Raw genomic sequence first — 16,233 nt, forward strand, 5'->3', positions numbered from 1 at the left:
AGAATGTGTTTCTTTGACTGTCCTCAAACCAGATTCCCAAAAAGGTTTTAAAAGGCTGCAATGAAATACTGGATGAACTTGCCTGAAGCTTCTTTATAACTTCAGCTCCATCGTCACTGGATTTATGATCCAGACAATGTGGAAAGGCCCTATATATTTGGGACCTAACTTTGCAAGGTTACCTCAGGTTTAGTTACTTAGCAGACAAGTACACCTTATTCCCCTATTCTAAACTCTCTGGGGGGTTCTCTTCCAATCTGCTTGCCTCTTGACTTTTCCTAGCCTTATTCAGTGCCTCACACATAGTAGGCCACGTAGCTTTTAACGTATTCAATCAACTAATGACCCTAAGGATGGAGCTTCCTTTGGGAGCTCAGGCATGGACACGAGCTCAGTCTCCGTGGCCACTTTGAAGGGAGTAGAACCTATGCACTGAGTTGTTATATGCTACATCTGCGAAAGGTAGGAGTTTGGCCCAATTAATCTGCAGATAATTTACATAACAGCACAGGTATTGCTCTGCTAGTGAGTTGGTACATTCAGGAGCCCCATTAGTACTCTGATGATAGATGGAGCTAAGTCCCTAGTAGGAGCCTATCATTTTTAAGAATTCCTGCCAAAACTTTGTAGTGAACTGCGCTTTGGGATCCCATGTTGTCAGTAGATGTGCTGCACAAAAATCTTGGCTAGAACCCAGGCTGAAGGAATCTTCAGACGCATCACAAAGCATGCTTGCTTCAAAAACAAGTCAATGACAATCCAAATTACTGTGTTCCCAACACTCTCAGGCAACTCCACAACAAAATCCATGGATATCTCTTCCCATGGCTTAGCCAGGTTGGCCACCAATTGTAACAAGCCTGTGTAGGCTTTCCAGGTAGGCACACATGGGGCAACTAGCCACATAGGCTTCTATGTCCTTTTTCATTTTTTGCCATCAAAATTCTTTTTACCAAATGAAGGGTTTTCACAAATACAAAATGCCCTGCAAGTTTTACATTGTGGCTTCTCTGCACGACCAAGGTTCTCTGGCTAGCTGGGATGTACAGTTTACTCCCATGCTAAGCTCTCTTTTGACACCTTTATGTCTCTGGAATAATTCATCCACCGATTCACGATTCATCCATGATTGTGTCAACAAATGTCGCACTGGCTGCAGAGAGGCTGTTCTCAACTGCTTTGTAAGCTCTGATGCTGGGAGCTGCCTGGATAGGATGATGGACCAACTACTTCCTCTAGGGCACTTCTGTACTGGGGCATGCAAGAAAGGGCATTGCTAGAAAGTTCTACACATACACACACACACACACACCAGCAAGTAGCGAAGGTGAAATTGAAGCAGTTAAAATACTGAGCCCATCAGACCTGCTTAGTGGATAGCTTCCTTGGGGACCTTAATGCCTCAGGTTCTTGTGGTCGTCCACACCATGAAGGGAATCTTACTGCCCTCCAAAAACTGCTTCGGTCAGAAAAGCCCATCGGACAACATAAACCTCCTTTCTCCCAAATGGCCCAGCACCTCTCAGTATCGGATAACTTGCGAGATGTGTAGGCACAGGGTTGCAGCTTCCCCTTTTTGTTTCTCTGGATTAAAACCACCCCTATTGCCATATTGTTGGTGCCTGCCTGGATTACAAAAGGCTCATCTGGGTTTGGATGCTTCAAGATGGGCTCTGCAGCAAAGAGCTGCTTTAGTTTCTCAAAAGCCACTTGGCAAGTTGGTGATGGGTAGGGCTATCATTCTAGGCCCATGATGGCGAACCTATGGCACATGTGCCACTGGTAGCACGCAGAGCCCTCTCTGTGGGCACTCACACCGTCGCCATCACTAGGCTATCCCCTGCCTGCTGCAGCTGACTCTGGTCCCCATCCTCCAGGAAGCAACCACTCTCCCGTCCCCATTGACACTGCCCAAACTGCATATGCCCCTCTCACTGCACGGGGCTGCTGTTGTTGCTGCCGCTGTTGATAACCGCTCCAAAGGTCTGTTGGCATGACATGCTTACTGAAAGTTTAGTAAGTTAACCCAATTTTGTACATTTTTATGATGCAGAACTAATAAACTAATTTTGGAAGATGAGTGTGCCCAGTGGGTTTTAAAAAACTAGTTCAGGCTTCCTCTGAAACCAAAAAGTAACTGCAGTGGAGAGAAGAGCTGGGGCAGGATTGGCGCTGGCTGGGAGGCTCTGCTGCAGCTCGGAGGGTGGCTGGTTGGAAGAAAGAGGGAAGACGCAGGGAGAAGAGAGAAAGTGATTGGAAAAGAAGGGGAGGAGTTTGGTGGTGGCACGAAGGAAAAAAGGGGGGGAAATAGAGGGAGAGCGAGAAAGGAGGTTGGTTGTTTTTATCTTCTGCTTCTGTGGGGAAAGCCAGACAGAGTAGGGAAGGTGAAAGAGAGGTTTCTGTGGGGCAAGTCTGGAGGAGAGAAGGGAATAGAGAAGGAGGGGTTCCAGTGGAGCAAGGCCAGAGGGAGAAAGGAGACAGAACAAGGGATGTTTCTGTGAGCTACTGAGAAAGACTGATCACCATTATCGCACGTGCGCTGCCTGCCTAGAGACTGACCACCATCATCGCACTTGAGCTGCCTGCCTAGAGACTGACCACCATTATCGCGCATGAGCTTCTGCCTAGAGACTGACCACCATCATCACACGTGAGATGCCTGCCTAGAGACTGACCACCATCATCTCATGTGAGCTGCTGCTGACAGAGACTGACCATCATCACCTCATGTGAATTGCTGCTGACAGAGGCTGATCACCACTGCACCACGCATCTCAGTCAAGCAGAGGTGTCCAAGTAAGGGACCCCTTGGACCGGCAGCCAGACCAAGAGAGGGCCAGGAGAATCCGGACTCCAGTGGTCCTTTTGGGCGTAGCGGTACATAACATTAAGTCAATAAGCCGCAATTAAGAATGTTGTGCAAATGTAGCTAGCATCTCTATGAAGAAAGTGCTTTGACGTTACGCTCGCCATCTAAGCACTAGGCAAGTGCCAAAAGTTTGTGGGAGTCAAAAGTTTGTGGGAGTCGGCTGTAAACTTGTATGAATAGCACTGTAAATGAAAGCTTTACTGCAACCACACACCACTAGTTTGGAATTCCAGGAAGCCTTTGTACAGACTTACACACAAATGCCTCTGTATATATACATTGGCAGGGATGTCTCTTGATGCCAAAATGCAACATCTGAAGTGGGGATGTTTATGCAGTAAACTGTAGCAGGCAGCAATGGGGCTGTGCTTACTTGCCAAAATTACTTTGGTTAGACTGCACGCAGTAGTGGCAAGTTTCTATGTTGAGCTTAACTGTGGCTGGTTACTTTGTAACTCAATCTGTTGTGTGAACTAAATCACTGGTTTTGGTTCTGTAAATTAAACCAAGCATTTGGATTAGTATTATTTAGCACATATACAGGTAGTCTTTGACCTACAACTGTGGGAAGAATCCAGAGAAAGAAATATTTTGGGAAATATTAAAAAGGCAGAATATATTTCCCCAAAGGATTTTAAAGGCAGAAACCAACACACACATACCTCAAGTCTTTCTGCCTCAGACAGAAACCTGGTCTGTAGAAATGCAGATGTGATCATTTTGTCAGAAAGATTGGAGACAGGAAGCTGGGATTAAAAAAAAGATCCCTAGAATCAACAATCCCTCACAACTACAAGGTGTAGGGAAAACAGCAGAAAGGATATTTTGTGATATCAAAACATTTGAGAGAAAACTGGAGGTTTTTGAAAGAGACCTTGAGAGTAGGCAGCTGAAATATTTTTCAAATCTAAAAATGCATTTAGAAACTTTTACATTTGCAAACAATCCGACAAGCCATCAGGAAATCTACAAGGAATTTTCTAGCATTGTAGCAGCTGCAAAGGTGAATTTTAGTAACAGATTTTTACAGTTCCGTATGATGGAGACAACCCTGTGTTTTCTTACTTCTCCAGATAAAGTCAAATTTGAAGGACTTGATCTTTCCTGCTTATACTGGTTAGATTTAGGAAATCTGGAAATGGAGCTATTGGAATTTCAAGAAAGCTCTATCTGGAAAAATAAATTCTATGACTTGCATGAAACACTTGAGAAGATAGAAGGGTTGACAAAGGACAGCACAGTTAGTTCTGAAAATGAAATCCTTAAAATGTGGAATTCTCTGCCAAAAAATTTTAAGTCAATGAAAGCATTTGGGATTGTTTTCCTTACTTTTTTGGATCATGTTATGCTTGTAAGCAGCTGTTTTCAGCTTTGAATTATATCAAATCTGACACAAGAAACAGACTACAGATGATCTGAGTGCTGCATGTGTTGCTCTCAAACTTACAAAATATGAGCCAAGGTTAGATAAATTATCAGCATGCATACAACAGCAAAAATCACATTAATTCTTCAAAAGCATGCCAAATGCAAACTTTTACCTTTCAATAAAAAGTTGTTTGTATCATTGAAAGCTCTGTTAGTGTGTTTTGGGAGGTAGAGTGAGCGGGGGATTTTTACTTTTTGTCTTTTGTCTTTTGCTCTTTTGCTCTTTTAAAGAGAATGTGTCCCCAATGCCCCCCTGCATAGCCAAAAGCCTTGTGCCATTGCCATTCACCTGCCGTGCTCCCCCAGCCCCTCTCTTTCCCTTCCTTTGAAACAAACAACCCCCCCAATCCTCCCGTTCTTGCCTTCTGAATTAAAACGAGAGAAAGCCAAGTTTTTTCTTTCGTGGTCTTTACATATTTAAACTGCAGCTAGAAGGAAATGGGGAAGAAAACCATCGCGAAACAATCTTCTGTTTTATTTTTTTTCCTTGTCGCTTTTTGGAGTTTTCATCCTGCTTTCATGAGAGGGCAGTGTTTGGGAGGGGGTGTAGTAGCCCCCTTCCCCTCAAAGCCATCAGCTGAGCAAGACGCCTGCCTGCCCATGCTCTTCCCCGTCCGAGGCTTTTGTTGTCGTGAGCATTTCTGTTGAGGATTGGCGGGGGAGCTGTTTAGTTTTTAGTCCCCTCCCATCTGCTGGGTGGTTGCAGCAGGGTTTGGTCTCTTCTGTCGTGCTTTTAGATTACCCATGAAGCACGTTTGTTTTGGGGAGGTTCCTCACTCCAGTTGCTAAGCTTGCTTAAACCCTCTTCTTCCGCCTCCTCACCAGAGCCCCCCTTTGCCTGCAACCAGCCCCTGCCCTAGCCCCTGCCTCGCCTTGCCTTGCCCCGTGGCAATGGCACCCGTGCCCTGACCCCTCCCTCACCTCGCTTCACCCTGTAGGATGAGCCTCCTGCCCACTGCCCCACCCACCAGAGACCCCCTGGATCTCCCCCAACCCTGCCCAGCCCCCACAGGCATTCCTCCCCAGGAGCAACATTGAGGTGGCCACGCCCACCCTGGCCATGCTCACTCAGTCTGCCATGACCACCGTAGCCATGCCCACGCCCTCCCAGCACTCAGCAATACATAAGTGGGTTTTGGGTTGCAATTTGGACACTTGATCTCTAAAAGGTTTGCCATCACTGTTCTAGGCAAATGTTGGGATGAACTGCCGGTAAAAGTTCTCAAATCCCAGGAAACTCTGTAACTGCCTCCTGGTTTGAGGAGCCCCCACTCCAGAATTGCCCTCACCTTACCTGGGTCCATTTCCATCCCATCTTTGGAGATGTGATACCTTAGGTAGTCTAGGCTGTTCTTGTGGAAGTCGCATTGTGATAACTTCATGTACAGCTGGGCTTTAAGCAACTTCTCAAGTACTGATCTCCCTAGCTTTACATGATCTTCCATGGTCTCAGTATAAATTAGAATGTCATCCAAGTATACCACACCCCTTTGTACAGGTACTTATGCAGGATCTCATTTATTAACTGCACGAATACTCTGGCACTCCTTGCAACCCAAATGGCATCACTTGAAATTGATAGCAACCCAGAGGTCAATTAAATGCGGTTTTCCATTCATCTCCTTTAATCCTCACTCAGCAATAGGCTTCCCTTAAGTCCAGTTTACTGAAAATCATCTCCTTGGATCGATAACCCAGCATGGGGTTACATATTCTGTGCACAGATGCAATTCAGTCCATGGTAATCCATGCACAGCCTAAGAGATCCATGTTTCTTCTCTTTGAAAAGCACAGGGGCCACCATCTTTGATTTCGCTGGCTGGATAAATCCGCTGGCTAAGTTCTTTTCTATAAACCCCTGCAGTTCCTCCATCTCCCTTGAGGTCATTGAATACATCTTTGACTTTGCCAATTTTGCCCCTGGCAGGATCTTAGTAGCACAGCAATGGGCAGGAGCACGCCTGATTCCCTTTCACTGAATGCCTCTGTTAGGTCTCAGTATTCACCCAGAATGAGCAGCTCTAACCCCTCATTTCCCTTTAGTGTGCTCACTGACTCCACTTTCATTTTACTAACCAGAGGCTTGTGGCTGGCATGTGGTGCTTTCATGGGCCCCTGCCGGCTAGTTGCTTTCTTTCTCATTCACTTATTGCTGCCTCAATCTACTGATGGATTCAATTTCTTCAACCAGGCTAGTCCCAGGACCATGGTCTCGGTCATTCCAGGAGCCACAATAAAGTGGATAGTCTCTACATGGGTCCCAGCCCTCTTAGGCAAGTTGCTGGAGCCCTTCCGAAAAGGGAACCACCTAGCTGGGAGAACCCTAACTTCCTCAGCCTCAGCCTTAGTTTCTCAACAATCTGAAGGCTGATTAGGCACTGAGTGCACCTTTAAGTCCTACAAGGCCATGAGGAGCCCCATTACTCCCAAAGAGAGCATCTGAATCTCCACTTGGGCCATCATGGGGATGATGGTGCCACTTACCATTGAGTCATCTTCCTCTTTGCTGTCACTCTCGTAGAAGACCAAGCTGGGTTTGCTGTGGGTTGGAGTTCTCTCCCTTTTGCTGGATTGGGGAGAGACCTGTATGTTGAGCCACCCACGTCTCCCCCTTTGGCTTCACTGGGGGCTTTTCCAGCTTCAGTTGGGCTGGGGCTCCCGGTGCCAATACTAGGCAGGGCATGGGGCAATCAGCTGTTCAGTGGTCTTCCCACATCAGAAGCATGTTCCTTCTTCCCTGTGGCAGTGGTTGCACCCCCTCTTCTTACACTGGGTGCTGGGCATCTCTTGGGCTTCCAGTGGAACCATTTCTGATGTCCGTGCTCATGGTACTCCATCAGGTTGAGCTCCATGTTTGTGGCCAACTGACACCATGATCAAAGGTTGTGTGGCACTCCGGCTTCTGGTTCCGGTTCACGGCGGTGCAGTCAAGCAAAGGGAGTCGTCCCTTTGCCGATCGAGTTTCCCCTGCCGGTAGACTCCTTAGAGGGTCGAAAAGATGCACTGGAGGAGCATCTACCATTAAGGAGGCTCTCGGATAGTTACAGAGGAACGGCGGCATCCTCTGTGCACCGAGTATCTCCTTTGGGCCTACAGGGTAAAGATCGGCCAGTAAAATGGCCGATCATTTAGCTATGCCAATCGCAAGCCACAAGATCAGCTAAGCAAACGGACCCAGTGAGACTTTCCTTTCACCTCTATTTCCTCTATGCCTGTGAAAAAAATTTTTCTCTTGGAATTATTCCCTTTTCTGGTGAAGCGGCTTTTTAAATGGGGGAAGAGAAGCACAAAGGATTAAATTTATTTCTGTTTTATCGTTGATTTTATCTTTGGATATTGGGAGCCTCAAGAAAGTTTTTTATAATATTTGGAGAATATTGTTTGCTTTTACCTTTATGGTGTCTGGAAAGATTGAACATCTGATTACTTTCTGGGGGACACTCTCTGACAAATTTATTCATTGTACTTGCTATTTTTTCTTCGCTGGAAAGGCTTTCATTTTGTACAAAGGAAAAAGGCGTGAAAACTGGGAGGAGATGGATATTGTGATTTTTTTTAATCATTTTTAAAATATAGTCTCCTTTAAAAGGATAAGGATTTGAAAGATAATAAAGATGGAGGAAACCGATGTAGATATTACTTATAAATATATTTTGGACAAAATTTTGGAAAATACGGAAAAGATAATTGCTTGCTCAAAGGAGATTTTTTTTTTGTTTCGACAAGACAAAAGACAAGGACTAAGTGAAACATTAGTTTATACACAAGAGGCTTGTGCCCTGCTTATCGAGATAGAAGAAGTAAATCCACAGTTGGACAATCAATTGATTTTGGAAAAAAGACTTGATATCAATGGACAAAGGACTTTTAACAAGGAACTGGATGATCTTGTTTCAGAAGGACAAGTTGATTTGAAGATGCCATTTGAATTTGAGATAGAGAAAAAAACATGGAAAGAAGAGAAACATGTAATCAAAGAGGATGATATAAAAGAAATGATTTTAAGTGAAATGTATTTAATGTTAAAAGAAAGGAGAAATGATGTTCTGCTATGAGTCATTCAGATTAACTACAACATTTATACTAATTTAACAAAATGCACATGGGGAGTTTTCTTTTTGGAGTGTATAGTGTGGCAAGCAGAGGCCCAATTATGGAAACCTGTTTGGACTTGAAAGAAACCCAGAATAAGATACAAATATTAAATCTGATTATAGTAATGTGGTAAAGGTCTTATAGCAATTTGGATTGAGTTGGACTTGGACTTTGTTAAAAGGGCTTTATGTTTTTAATATTAGAGATGGTATAATAAGAAAAGAATTGAAATTTGGGAAATGATGGAATTAATTATTGGAGATTTGGAGATTCAGTGAAAAACAATAGAAGATTGGTGAGAAAGAGAAGAGTTTATTTTTGGAATTAATAATGCTTAAATAGAAAAAAACACTTGGGGCACCTGAATAGTAAATGAATATGTTAGTTTAAGATCAAATATTTGCAAAATTAAGGAAGCATGATACAGGAGCTTTGGGATGGATAATGAGTTTGTAAACTTTTATTGATTAATGAAATTTATATAGAGTGACACATTCAAGGAAAATTTGTTTTAGAAATGTTCTAATAAGCCTATAAAAATATAAATAGACAGAGAATGTTAGTTTATTTTTAATTATATAACTTGGATGAAATGTTATACTAGTGAATGAATTGGTTTTAGAAAGATATTGACGATTATAATGTTTTTAAATAAATGGAGTTCATTAAGCTTAAGTTTAAATTGTGAAGAAATATTGGTTTTTGTAGATTAAAATTTTTATTGATTAATGCAGTTGATAGTTAGATATAGTAATGAATGAATTCATTTGAAAATGTATTTATTTGATTATAATATTCTATATACTGTAGATAGAGAGGGTGTAAGGATCCACCCCACTTTACATCTTAAGAAGACAGAACTCTTGGAATAATTCTTCCAACAGGCATCCTTTATTAAGAGAAAATGGTTGCAGGCGTTCTAGACAGGACTTGGGGTCCAAGCTCTCCCATTCAAGGTTTTAAGGGGTTCCCCAGTAGCCCCACCCAATCAACCCCCTCTTTCAGCGACAGTCTCAGGCATTACACTTCCACCCCCTTTTCATTACTGCCAGCTGGATGGAGACTTCAAAGAAAACTACATGAAAGGCAATAGCCCCATTCTCATGGTTAGTTCTTTTTGCAATACACACATTCAGTTCCTCTGAAGTATACTGAAGGAAGTGAGGGCCATAAAGCCCCTTTGTTCACCCCCTTCCCTTGCTCGTATGGCAGAATCCAGAGAAGACGGAATTGGGGTTTTCTATATTTGATAACTAGAGATGAAATATAATTGGATTCTGACATCCGGCCCCCTCAAAAATAAGACAGATCCACCTGAAAGAAAACAAAACAGGTGTAAAAGTTAGTCAGGCTTGTTAGGATACTCTGTGTGAAACTTCTTTAATAGCTTCGGGGCTCTGACATGACGTTTATGGACCCACTCGTTTTGTGAGGGAGGGAGGTGTTTCCAGGCAACTAGGTACTGAGTTGCTCCATGATATCTCCTAGATTCAAAGATTTCCTTTATTTCGAAGTGTTGTTCACCTTCCACCATGATTGGAGGTGGTGGGGGGGGATTTTTGGCCGTAAAGCTGACTGATGCTCTCTTTTCAGCAAGCTGCAATGAAAAATTGGGTGTATTTGCCTGAGATTTTTTTGGTAATTCTAATTCTACTGTTACTGGGTTTATGATTCTTTTAATTGGAAAAGGCCCTATATATTTTGGTCCAAGTTTTTTACAGGGTTGTAGGGACTTTAGGTATTTTGTAGATAGGTACACCATTTCACCTATAATGAATGGTGTAGGCTCAACCCTTTTTTTATCGGCTTGTGCTTTGTATGCCTGCCTAGCTTCATCTAGTGCTTTTCTAACTATTGGCCAGGTGTTTTGTAGTTTTTCCATCCATTCTTTCAGTGATGTGATCATTGGTTTGTTTGGGGCTAACTCTGGCATGGGGTTGAAACTTTGACCGGTGGCTATTTGAAAAGGAGTGTAACCTGTGCTGGAGTGGACTGCATTATTGTAGGCAACTTCTGCAAAAGGGAGTAAGTCCGCCCACTCGGTCTGCTGGAAACTAAGAAAACATCTTAAATATTGCTTAAGTACGGAGTTCATTTTTTCAGCGGCCCCATTTCCTTGTGAGTGATGGCTAGATGTCAGTCCCTGAGTGGTTCCTAAGAGGGATAAAAATTCCTTCCAAAATGCAGACATAAATTGCACCCCCCTGTCAGAGATGATGCGTTGGGGTGCCCCAAGCAATCTGTAAATGTGCTGGATGAAAAGTTTTGCTAAGGCTTTTGCAGTGGGAATCTTTTGGCAAGGGATAAAGTGCACCTGTTTGTAAAACAAGTCCGTGACCATCCAGACAACAGTATTCCCATTGCTTTCTGGCAATTCCACTATAAAATCCATGGCTATTTCTCTCCAGGGGGCTGAGGAACTTGGCACTGTTTGTAATAGTCCTGGTGATTTCCCTTGCAACCTCTTTGCAGTGTCACATTTTGGACAACTGGCTACATAACTTTCTATGTCCTTTTTCATGGATGGCCACCAAAATTGCCGTTTAATTAAGTGTAATGTTTTTACAAATCCAAAATGCCCTGCTGATTTTATGTCATGGCAAAGCTGCATGAAAGTGACTCTTTGGGTTGTTGGTATATATAACTTTTCCCCTACCCAAGGCAACCTGTCTCTCATTGTGCACACATTTTTGTTTTTCTGGAACCATTCATCTGTTTCCAAACTTTTTCTGAATTCAGTTCCAGTTTGGCTGTCCAGTTGTGGTTCTAATTTAGCTTGGGTTCTTGTGGTTACTGGTGCTGCCAGTTGTGACTCTGCCATTATTGGTTTAGAGTCTGTGGTTCGTGCGCTGTTATATTGAGGCATGCGAGTTCTTTCTTCCTGGTAAATGTTTGAGCTTAAATTGGAACTGGTGAAAATGCTGGGACCAGCGGGCTTGTTTGGGATTGAGTTTCCTGGGCATTTTCAGGGCTTCCAAATTTTTGTGATCAGTCCACACCTGGAAGGGATTTTGTTGCCTTCCAGGAACTGTCGCCACGTGAGTAATGCCCAACGTATCCCGTATGCCTCCTTCTCCCATACAGGCCAGCACTGTTCTGTTTCCGTGAGTTTCTTGGATGTATATGCACAGGGTTGCAATACTCCATCATCGTTTTCTTGTAATAGAACAGCCCCCACTGCCACATCACTTGCATCTGCCTGTATTACGAAGGGCTTGTCCATGTCTGGGTGTCTTAGTACTGGTTCGGCAGAAAAAAGTCTCTTTAGTCTCTCAAACGCTGCTTGGCACTCCATTGTCCATGTTAGTGGCTGGCTAGGTTTTACTGAGGATGCTCCCTTCGTTTTTAGTAAGTTAGTGAGGGGCAAGGCTATCTGGGCAAATGAGGGGATGAATTGGCGGTAAAAGTTTGCAAAGCCCAGGAAACTTTGTAGTTGCTTTCTTGTGCGGGATGGTGCCCAAACTAATTCTGCTCTGACCTTCTCTGGGTCCATTTCAATGCCCTGGGGGGATATGCGATAACCTAGGTAGTCTATCCTTTCCTGGTGGTATTCGCATTTTGAGAGTTTGGCATATAGGTGGGTGGCTCGCAGCTTCTTTAAAACCGCTCTGACAAGGTTGACATGTTCCTCTTTTGTTTCGGTGAAGATAAGAATGTCGTCCAAGTAAACAAGGACCCCCTTAAACAGGTGCTCCCTTAGAACGTCATTGATTAATTGCATAAAGACTGCAGGGCCCCCTTGTAATCCAAATGGCAAGACTTTGAATTGATAGCACCCCATGGGGCAGTTAAATGCGGTCTTCCATTCGTCCCCTTCCTTAATTCTCACGCGATAGTAAGCTTCCCTTAGGTCTAGTTTAGAAAAAAATTTCCCTTTCGATAGGTGTGACAGCATGTCTTTCATGAGGGGCAGAGGGTATAGGTTGCTTTCACTGATTGTATTCAGGGCCCTATAATACACGCATAAACGTAAAGAGCCATCCTTCTTCTCTCTAAAAAGGACCGGGGCAGCCACTTTAGGCTTGGCTGGCTCAATGAAACCTCTCTCTAGGTTTTTTTTTAATGAATCTTTCCATTTCCTCCTTCTCCTTTGGCTCATGGAGTATAATCTAGGCTTCGGGAGTTTTGCCCCAGGCTTGAATTCAATGTCTGTGGGTCGGTGGGGGGGGGAGCTCATTCGCCCTCTCCTCACTGAAAACTTCAGCAAGGTCTCTGTATTCCTCTGGTATTTCTGTTAGTCTCTTTTCCTCTCCTATGGATGCTTTTTCTATTCTTGATTCTGGCAGCCTCCCTTGGAGTTTTAAGTCCATAGGGTCCTCCTTCGGGAATTTGATTTCTTCGTCCTCCAATTTACCCAGGGGTTCCATTTTTTTTAACCATTCCATCCCTAGGATAATTGGGCATTCCATGCCTGGGGTCACCACAAACGTTATGTCCTCCTCATGTTTGCCCAGGGAGAGGTGTATTGGTAGAGTGGCTAGGGTAGCTGGCATCCCCCCTGCTATGGATCCATCTAACTGGCCAAGTGAGATTGGTTGTTCCAGTCTCCTGGATGGGATGCCCAGATTCCCCACTAGTGTTGGGCTAATGAGGCAGCGGGTGCAGCCAGAGTCTATTAAGGCTTTCACCTTCAGAGCTTCAGGCATGGGGGGAATTAATATCGTCACTGTCTTGAGGATGGGTGTGATGTGTCCACTTACCAGGGGTTCGCCCTCCGAGCTGTCATCTGAGGCGTCCACCAGCCCTGAGGTGTAGACTGGAGTTCTTTCCCCCTGATGAGCAGAAGTGGGGGGTTCCGCAATTTCCATCATTCTCATGGCAGTTTCTTTTGGCTTAGCTGAAGACTTTCCGGATTTGCTGATTGGGGATCTGTCTGGGTTGTGCTGGGGGGCTTTGGAGCGGCATTCTACAGCTCGATGCCCTTCTCTTCTGCACTTGAAACACCCCATTTGCTTCTTGGCTGTAGCCGGTGGTTTCACTGGTTCGTGTGTCAACTGAGGCGGGGAGCGGCTCCATTGTTTTCCTCGGCGGTGTCTTTTCAATATGTCGATCTCTGCTTCCTCTGCCAAGATGTACCGTTCCTCAAGTTGGTGTGGGTCCCCCCGGGGCAGGCAAGCATCATATAGATCATAATTTAGTCCATCTTTGAAATGACTAAGGAGGATGTCTTCTGGCCAGTTCAGTTTGCTGGCAATGGCCCGGAATTCTTGTGTATATTCAGCCACCGGGCGTTTGCCTTGCCTCATCATTTTTATCCTTTCATGGGCTTTGCGATCAGCCAGGGGGGTCTTCAAATCGTCTTCTCAGAGAGGACATGAAACGGTTGAAGTTACTGAGTTCTGGGGCATTGGAGTCATGCAACTTCACCACCCAATCGGCAGCCGGTCCATCCAGGGCAGATTGCACGATCCGGATGTGGGCTTTGTCACTGGGGATGTCCTGCCTGTATTCCTCCATGTAGCTGAGGACTTGGGTTAGGAAAAACCCCAAGCGTGTTGGCTCCCCTTTGAATTTCACCTCCAACGGCGGACGTCTTGGAATGGATCAGTGCCTCCATTGTTGGTGGTAGTGTCTTATGTCCAGATCGCCATCTGTGGTTTGGTAGGGGGTGGGGACTACTGGATCAGCAGATGTCCCCGGGGTTGCAGGTTCCACTTCCCCCTCGGTGTCTCTCCCTTTGTGGCTCCAGGAGCTGGGGCGGCCATACGGCTCAGGATTCTCCTCTCCTAGGGAGCTGAGAGTTCTCTTCATCAGGTCAATAGCTTTCTCTAGGATCCAGTCTGAGTACGGTGCCCAGCTTTCTCCCTCTTCACTTGCGTGCAGGGATTTCTCCATCTTCTGCTTTCATTCTGGTTGCTTGGTCCCCCGTCTCAGGGTCACCTTTCTTGATTCCTTTCTCCACTCACTTTTCTTTCCAACACCCATTGACCAGCGAGGCTTGTGGTCCCATGTCTCCACCACTTCTTCTCTTGAGGAATCTGACCTCTCGGATCCCAACATCTGGCAAGGTTCCAATTGGGTCAGCGGTTCTCTTTCCAGGGAGTTTTCCCCCTTTCTTGCTCCATTGTCTGACATGGTAATTTTTTGCAAAATCCCCCAGCAAGGGTCTCCCTTCCAGGTGGATTAATTTTGCAAGTCCTGTCTAATGTAAGGACCCACCCCACTTTGCATCTTAAGAAGACAGAACTCTTGGAATAATTCTTCCAACAGGAATCCTTTATTAAGAGAAAATGGTTGCAGGCGTTCTAGACAGGACTTGGGGTCCAAGCTCTCCCATTCAAGGTTTTAAGGGGTTCCCCAGTAGCCCCACCCAATCAATCCCCTCTTTCAGTGACAGTCTCAGGCATTACACTTCCACCCCCTTTTCATTACTGCCGGCTGGATGGAGACTTCAAAGAAAACTACATGAAAGGCAATAGCCCCATTCTTATGGTTAGTTCTTTTTGCAATACACACATTCAGTTCCTTTGAAGTATACTGAAGGAAGTGAGGGCCATAAAGCCCCTTTGTTCACCCCCTTCCCTTGCTCGTATGGCAGAATCCAGAGAAGACGGAATTGGGGTTTTCTATATTTGATAACTAGAGATGAAATATAATTGGATTCTGACAGAGGGAAATTTTTAAGAAATACTGAGTATATGTACTATGTTATTGCTTGTTTTTTTAAAAAAAAAAATGGATCACCATGTTTCCACGTGGGTTCTTAAGATGTGTTCATGTAAAATGGAAAACTAATAAAAATTGTTTTTGGAAAAAAAGAGGTTGCGTGGCACTCCCTGGGGCAGGCAGTTGAGATATAGCTCTTTGTTCAGCCCTTTCCAAAATTGGTAGACCAGCATACGCTTGGACCAATCTCTCAGCCAATCTAATAGGCCACGGAAATCTTAGATGTACTCTGTCACTGGCCGTTTGACCTGCTGTAGGAGTGGATGCAAATCTCTGCATGCCAAGCCACTGCGGGGTCTTCAAACCTGACTCACAATGCTGCATGAAAGCATCCAAGTCTTGCAGTTCTGGAACCCCTTTGTCATGGAGAGACACCAGCCATTCCACTGCATCCCCGTCCAGGCTAGATGTAATGGCATTGACCCAGGCATGCCCATCTGGGTACCTTGCTCCATGGCATCCCATATAGCTCCAGACCTGAGTCAGGAAGTAGCCCTAATTGTTAGGCTGTCCATCAAACCAAATTGTTAAGGGAAGCAGCACTTGGTCCTCTCGCACTAAGACCTAGCCGGATGGTAGCCCCACTGCTGCCTGGAGCACCTGAATGGGGAGGCTGGCTGCCATTAGAGTTGCATATGGCAGCCCCTGCATCCTGGCTTTGGCTTGGGCTACCACCGTAGTCTCTGGAGAGGAGGCTCCCCCCTGGTCTTACCCCTCCATCCACTCCTCTATCAACTGCTGACATCTCAAACCTTCTGGTGGGGTTCAGGTAGGCTAGTTTAATGCCAACTGTCCAGATGGCACTTCTAGAAAAAGAAACTCCTGGGATATGATTTTACCAAGAGTATAATAATTCACTGAAAATTAATGAGGAAGCAAAACCAACTCTGGTTTTCCCGCCCAAAAGCTTACTTAAACAATAGATTCCTTTGCCCCTACCCACCGGGTGTTCACATTGTCCAATAGTATCTGTGTTAGTAACCTTGGCATTCCTATAGGCTCTCAAAGATGCCTTGGTTGCCTACCATCCCTCCCACCTTTGCATTCCATTTCACAATCTTGTCAAACTATGAGCAAGGGAGAAAATGTAAGTTAAACGGTGAATCAGTCTTTACACTATTGATCATTGTTTTGTCTCAATATATTTAAAGTTGGTGCTTTTGTTTTTGTGCAAA

Source organism: Crotalus tigris, unplaced genomic scaffold, assembly GCF_016545835.1.
Source record: "Crotalus tigris isolate CLP2741 ecotype Arizona unplaced genomic scaffold, ASM1654583v1 scf7180000017666.379230911805:20528666, whole genome shotgun sequence".
Taxonomy (NCBI): domain Eukaryota; kingdom Metazoa; phylum Chordata; class Lepidosauria; order Squamata; family Viperidae; genus Crotalus; species Crotalus tigris.